Raw genomic sequence first — 7,739 nt, 5'->3', positions numbered from 1 at the left:
GGAATCAAATTCCTTCTCAATGGGAACCACCACAACATGAATGAGAACGAAGAGGAATTGAGGACACTGCTTTGCTTCATAGGCATCCAAACTAGATAACGAGATATGAGTCATGACACAGTCACCTGTGGGGCTTATAACGTAGAGCAGCAGTTCTCAGACTACACAGAAAGCAAGTAGCTAAGCCATGCTTGAGCCAATAATAATTGATCTTTCTCATTCCAAACTGGTCCCCTTTTGCAGCCTCCTTAAAAGCGTTATAACTTATATCCGCAAAAATAAGATAATATCCCAGTAGCAAGGGACCTAGCAAATCCTGTCATTAGTAATATCACTTTCAGTCCTGACCTGAAGTTGTCTACATTGCTGTGCAAATCCTGTCATAAATAATACCACTTTCAGTCCTGAAGTTGTCTACATTGTTGTGCAGTATTGAAATTTCAGAGTCCGCAGCCTGTCATTATATTGGCTTATTGAATGAAACAGATTGCAAACAATTTACAAATTACGTACAATTAATGGTTCTTGGTGGAGCACTGTAGAGTTTCCCAACTTTCATGTCATAGTCTTACCTTCAAATATCTTTACACAAACTTCCAATTCTACACTACTTTCCTTTTTCCCTATGTATCGCCCATCTTTTCTACATCCACACAAACCACATTTCCGCGAAGCCACTTGATCACTAGCTAAACAACGCTACCATTGAGCTCCGGTATGACGAGTTTTTGGTGGAAAATTCTTATATATACGGCGGTGCAAGTCCACATACAACAAGTGAACAAACATGCAATCTCAGCCGTCCATATGTGAGGTTAGTTATTTATCACTCAAAACCGTTCAATCTCAACTGTACATAAAGTTACACATCATATATCTAAGACATTCTGAGAAACCATCGATTTATTACAAATCTGAGAGAGCCATAAATTCATAACCATTGCAACATTTAGTATATGTATGGAAATTGAAATTGGAAATGAAAATGAAACTGACTAATTGCCAACCACTTAAAAACGGATTGAAATTGAAAATGAAACTGACTAATTGCCAACCACTTAAAAACAAAGCAGAAATCCAAACTGCAATGATTAATGTTGCTCCAATTTCTTTGTTTCATCGAGTAAATGAGAAGCAAAGCAAAGAAAAGGCATGTGATGGTTGCCGCCATTTTGTCTAGCTTCTGATTTACTCATGATATTATCAGTAATGGGCAGTAGGGGATCCCATCCATCATCCATGCTCATAAATTACGTTATCGCCTCATGCACGACATGCACTACCGACATAGACACAATCGGAAAAATCCAACAGCGAGATTAAAATAAGAATAAGGATTACAATCTCAAATATGGTCAATTTTTAAACTTTTGCATAAACAATTTTTTTTTCTAATTCAATTCCACTCCGTTAATTATACCATTATTCATTTTTTAAAAATATAATCTTTTTGAACTCTCTCCGTCCCATCAAAAGAAACAACTTTGCCCCCATCGTACCTAAACCCAAACTGCCATTCGACTTGGCCACCAGAGTCATCGTCCCCACGCCACCCTCCTCCATCGTCCCCAACTACTCCTCCAGCGCTAGCATTGACAGCCCTTTTCCACCGCGTAAAAATGATTTTGGAACTCCGGGTCGCTGACCTCTGTCCTGGCCGAGTACGACACCAACTAGCTGTAATTGGAATCCAATCCGCTATATGTCCCGCGAACAGAGAGAAAAGTCTGACTTTGTGGTTTTTTTTTTTCAAGGAGCTAGTCGTTGTGGTTGGGTGCTTGAGCAAATTGGAAAAAAAAGAAGAAAAAAACAAAAAGATGAAATGACCAATATATCCATTAAAATATGCCATGTGATATAAGTGTTAACAGATTTATTGATGATGTGTACTTGCAGTGCACGGGTATAAAAACGTAAGATATTGAAGTTTATAATGATCTTTTGTTCAGGTATTGTTTTGAACATTTTTGCTTGGTATCTACAAGGGCGTAGCTACATACGGATTCTGTTGGGATACAGTTCACCCTAAAATTTGAAAAAACATTAATTTGTAGCTGTTGTAGAGAAACTGAATTTGAGAGGAATTTGCTGTGTATTCTCATTGATAATAGGGGCCTCTTTATATAGAGGATTACAATGCATAGAATTTCAATCATACAAGGAAAGTAATTCTACATTAAATAGGATTCTAGATCCTTCTAATTAAATCCTATTACCACTAGGTCAAGTAACCTAGAGTTTGGGCTAAACACAAATTAGGTTTTCCTTGAACACTCCCCCTTGTGTTGCCCAAACGCGGTGCTTTTCTCGTTGCCTCATTAAAAACTTTGCCGAGTAACAAAAACCCAGTGGGACAAAAATAACCTCGGTCGAAGGGGAAAAAGAGCACAACACACCCTTCACGTTTTGAGGTGAACATGTAGACATCTCCCCCTGATGTCTGCGCCTCCCCCTGATGACTATGATCATGGGAGTTCAGATAATTTCTGCAAGCCAATTCTTGCCACATGTTTCTCGAACGTGGATTTGGGCAATGACTTAGTAAACAAGTCTGCCTCACTGTCCTCAGATTGAATCTAGTTCACTTTGATCTCGAGGAGTGTCTGTTGTTGCTGATTATGCTTGGTGTTATCGCTTTTGATGTAGCCTTGCCTCATTTGTTCAAAACAAGTAGCATTATCCTAAATGCTCGTAGGCTCATTTGTGGTAGACTTCAAACCACAATTGTTCGAACATGCGAAATTATGGATCCAATACATTTACGAACCACTTCGTGAAGAGCAATGATCTCTGCATTGTTCGAAGATATAGCGACTAGAGTCTATTAAGTAGACCTCCAAGATGTCACGGTCTTTTCCCATGGTGAACATTTAACCGGATTGGGAATGACCATTGTGTGGGTCAAAGAGATACTCAACATCAGCAAAACCTTCCGAAACACATGTCATTTTGGGATGGGGATAGAGAACGCAGGCCAGCGTTGGCGGCATTTCTGGTGTGTGATGGGTCCGAATCCATCCTCTCTTTGTAGGGATAGAACAAGCCCATATCATTCATACATCTCAAGTATCGAAAGATATCTTTTACACCAATCCAATGGCGTGGCGTTGGCGCAGAGTTATATCTAGCTAACAAGTTCACAACATATGAGATGTCCGGTCTTGTGCATTGGGATAAGTACAATAATGCGCCTATTGTACTAGGTAAAGCTCTTCTGCCTCTAGCACATCTTCGTCATCATCCTTTCGACGAAGAAGATCCTTTTCAGGATCAAGACTACGGACGATCATGGGGGTGCTTGAAGGCTTGACCTTGTCAAAATGCCTAAGCATCTATCGACACGATGCTCAAGTTCCAAACCGAGACATAATCGTGTTCTCCCAAAATCCTTCATCTCAAACTAGGATTTCAAGTGTTCAGCGGTTTCCCTTAACTCTTTAAGGGCTTCTAATGAAGATCATGTCCAACATGAACCGCGATAGAATCCGAAACTTGTTATAGAAACGCGTGGGCATATCCCTTCCCAATCAAGTAGTCACTTTAGTGAGCGTTTCAACCCTATTGTAAATGCGCTCCGTGGTCTAGAACCTCTTGACTTGGGTAAATGAAGTTCGCCATGAACCTTCATGTATATTCCGTATCTAGATCCCTATAGAGATACGTAGTGACCACATTTGTAAGCTGCATGTTCAGTTATTTGGAAACTACCAAACTGACAAGGTAGTGGAGTGCAATGACATCCATTACGAGAGAATATGTCTCATCTTAGTCAATTCCAGGGCGTTTTGTGAGAAGCCTTGCGCCATAAGGCGAGATTACCATCTCTTTTTCTCACTACGATTTCTAACGAAGACCCATTAGTCAACATGTTTTATATTAGGAGGTGTTGGCATCTCTAGCTCGAAAACCTTCCTCTTCGTTAGAGAATCCATCTTAACCTGGATCGCATCTTTCCATTTAGGCCAAATTTCTCTACGTTGGCGTTCATTCATCAACGGAGCGTGGTTCGATATCATCGAACTCAACAAACTCATGCGCATGCGCAACTACATCATCATTATGATGGAGTTTCTATCCCACGCCTCATGTACACTAGTGTAAGTTTCATAGAGCTCTTTATTCTCAGGAATAGGTTCTGACGTTGAGGCGTCCCCCAACGATAACCATAACCCGGAAGATTCTCATGAGACGGATTTTGAGTCTTGATGATCAAAGGATTGGAATGTGCCAAAGTATCCTTCGAACCCATGGGCCTCCCACGCATCCTAGCTGGGGCCATGGCCTGTAACGCCAGAGTGCCACTCTCTTTGGCGTTGGCGCCATACCCACCTCCGTGTGCGGTGGCGCTACGTCCTCTCGTAGGGACGTCCTTCCTTGCAGGTTTGTTTGCAGCATATTTGTGTGATCTCGTCACTTTAACAGGGATCGAGATGAGACATAGTGGGGACAGACCACGACAATTCCTGTCGTTCCTGTTGAACATCTGTGTTCTTATCTCCCCCGAACGACAGGAAGACTGTCTCATCAAAGTGATAACCCGCAAATCTAGCGGTAAAGAGATCGTCTGGCAAGGGCATTAAGAGGCGGACGATTGTTGGAGTCCCAAATCCAACGTAGTTGCCCATTCGTCTGTAAGGACCCATCATAGAGCGCTGTGGCGGCGCAATTGGCACAAAAATGGCTCACTCAAATGTGCGTAAGTACAAAAGACGTGTACCCAGTCACTAGTTGTAACACAGAGGTACATGGAGTGGCATTAAGTCGTAGACGAATTAGCATAGCTGCATGCGATATTGTATCACCCCAAGCGGATGTAAGAAGATTGGTGCTCATTACCAATGTTCGGACTACCATCATAGTCGTTTCCGCGAGACCAATTGGGTGTGTACATGGGAATGTGATGTCCAACATCAAGCCCATTGCAATATCCATCGAAAGTCTTGCGATGTAAACTCTCTAGCATAGTCAAATCCAATTGACTAAATAGGATGATTCTGGGAGTGAGCCCGTTGTTGTATGATATGTGCTAGGAGTGTAGCATAAGCAGCATTACAAGTGGACAATGGCACAACACGTGACCAGTGTGTTTGCGTGTCAACCAACATCATGAGATATTTAAACGTCCGCAAGTTGGTTGAATCAATCCACAAAATCCCTACGGATTCTTTGTAAGAACAGAATGAGTAATGTCATATCCTTTGCATAGGACGATCTTAGTCCTAATTTCCCTAAGGAACATGCTTTAGTAAAACGAGCGAGAGGCTTTAGAAGCAACCAATGAGAATTTTGGTTAGGCCTGAGCGTCTGAAACACTATTTTGAAGCAAGTTGGTGATTGCAGCATCACCTAGGGCGCCATCACCATGATGGACGCCATCCATGGAGTCATGGATAGGGACTATGCCATCCCTAGGCTGGTGGTGGACGGAGGCGGTGCCCTAGGCAGCAGCGTCGGTCACACTTAGTCTAGAAATCAACTTGTGATTCATGCTTCGTTTCGCTCGAAAGAAATGATGTCCATGTGAAGTCTTTTGTAGATGGATCATCATATCATGACCAGGATGATCTATCCTGTCGTGACAAAGCCAATATGTGTCTAAATCCAAGAGATCTTCTCTCATAGCTTTATTGGATTTAATAGCTCGAATAGTGACATAAAGTCCACTAGAGAGACACATAAACTTCTCTAAGATGCGTCTTTGTTCGCAATCATTAGAGGTAATGCAAAGGAACTCATTTCCGTTCTCTACATGCATTTTTGCATGGAATTCGTTGGCTATTCATAGGGTACTATTTGTCCTAAGAGCGTAGAGAGTTTCTGTGACAACTGTAATCAAGGTGCCATTTGGCAAGTGGAACTTGGGCTATTCCATGTCCTTGAATTAATACTGATGGCCCAGCCATCGTAGTCACAAAGTCATATGCTCAGAATCAAAATTGAGTCATAATGAAAAGAACTCGAAATTTTATTCATAAGCCAACTTTATACATCATTGTTTCTATGATCAAAGAAAATCTAATCCAATAAAAAGTAATATGGCAATCGCCTACATCTCTTGGAAAATAAAAAGACTTAATCAAAATCGCCAATTTCTGGGTCTTGATCCTTGTAGTCTTCCACCCTTAGATCTAGATCACCATCTTGATCTTCTTGTGCCATGTAATTTGCTTCCCTTGCTTCACGATACGTCTTGTATGCGTTTGCAACATTCTGGGGTGCAGTACATGTTTTGGCCCAATGTTCAGTTGATCCACATCGAAAACAAACATCATTATGGTCAGGCTCCCTTGATTGAGGCGCCATTGGGGCGCGATTTGGACGACCTATCCTCTTGGTGGCGTTGCCACCATGGTCGGAGGCTCCGCCTCTCTCTCTCTTCTTGACCTCCACGGTTTCGTGCACACCTCTCTTGGCGATTTCCTTCCTCTTTAGGGCGAACATATGGACCAGAATGTCCAGAATTGTCCTTATCCTTAGGGTTTCGCTCCTTGCGTCCTCCATTGGGGGCGCGACTATAGTTAGACTCCGGAATAGGCTTAGTTCCCATGGGTCTAGCATTATATTTCTTCACAAGAATATTGTCGTGCTTTTCAGCTACGTTCATGGCGCCAATGAGCTCATGAAACCTTGTGATACGTCCCGCATTTACATCAATCCGATAATTCTTTGAAATCATCAGTGCAGAGACGGGGAAGGTAGAGAGAGTCTTCTCGATCAACATCGTATCAGTTATGGCTTGGCCACAAAACTCCATCAGAGACTTGATACGAAGAGCTTCCGAGTTATAATCAAGCACAGACTTGAAATCACAAAAGCGGAGGCTATGCCATCGCACTTCTAAATCAGGAAGCAGGGAGTCACGAACGTTGCCAAATCGCTGCTCAAGTTCTACTCATAGCTTTCTTGGGTCTTCCTCATTGAGGTATTCATTTTGGAACGCGTCATTCATGTGCCTTGTCATGAGAATCATGGCTTTAGCTTGTTTTGCTTCGAAAGCAGTAGCTTGCTCAATAGAGAGACGTTCTGACCAGGCTCTTGGATGGCTTCTAGAAGTCCATCAGCCTTAAGATGTTGACGCACATCTCGGAGCCACCTATGGTATCCTGCGCCAGTTGTTTCATGTGGAACGAAGTTCAACTTGTTCAGGTTACTCATCCTGAAAAACAACACAAGATTAGGGTTAGTTTCGGAGCGAAAAGGCTACCACGAAAAACTATTAAATTTCTGAGCGTAGTCGCTTCCAAGAAATTAGGGATTTTCTGAGCGTAGTCGCTTCCAAGAAAATCCGATTCCAAGAGGGGTTTTGGATAAGATCGAAACAACGATGTATGTGGTCGATCATTTTCTTCTCAACAAACTTTAAGTTTGGAGGACTCTACAAGCTCCAAGCTTGGAATGAGCACGAACCCCGACAATTCGGCTTTTGGTCTCCCTTATAAAGAAGAAAAGGGGGGTAGAAGAAGGGATGTTGGAAGTCCCCGTGAAAGAAGAAGAAATTGAAATAAAACTTCAAAAACGGGAACTTTTAGAAAAGTTTACCTTAAAAGATGGTCGGAAAAGTCATCGCCGGAAGTTACTGTAGCTAACCGGAAAAGTCGCCGGAAAGTGGCCGGAAAAGTGTTTACCGGAGTTGACCGGGGTGCTGACTTGGCAGTCGGAGCTGACGTGGCAGGTCCGTGCTGACGTGGCTTGCTGACTGGAGTTGACGTGGCTTGCTGACTGGACGCCTGCTGGACGCT

The sequence above is a fragment of the Rosa chinensis genome, chromosome 7 (genome assembly GCF_002994745.2).
Source record: "Rosa chinensis cultivar Old Blush chromosome 7, RchiOBHm-V2, whole genome shotgun sequence".
NCBI lineage: Eukaryota > Viridiplantae > Streptophyta > Magnoliopsida > Rosales > Rosaceae > Rosa > Rosa chinensis.
Note: the sequence above shows the minus strand (reverse complement) of the source record.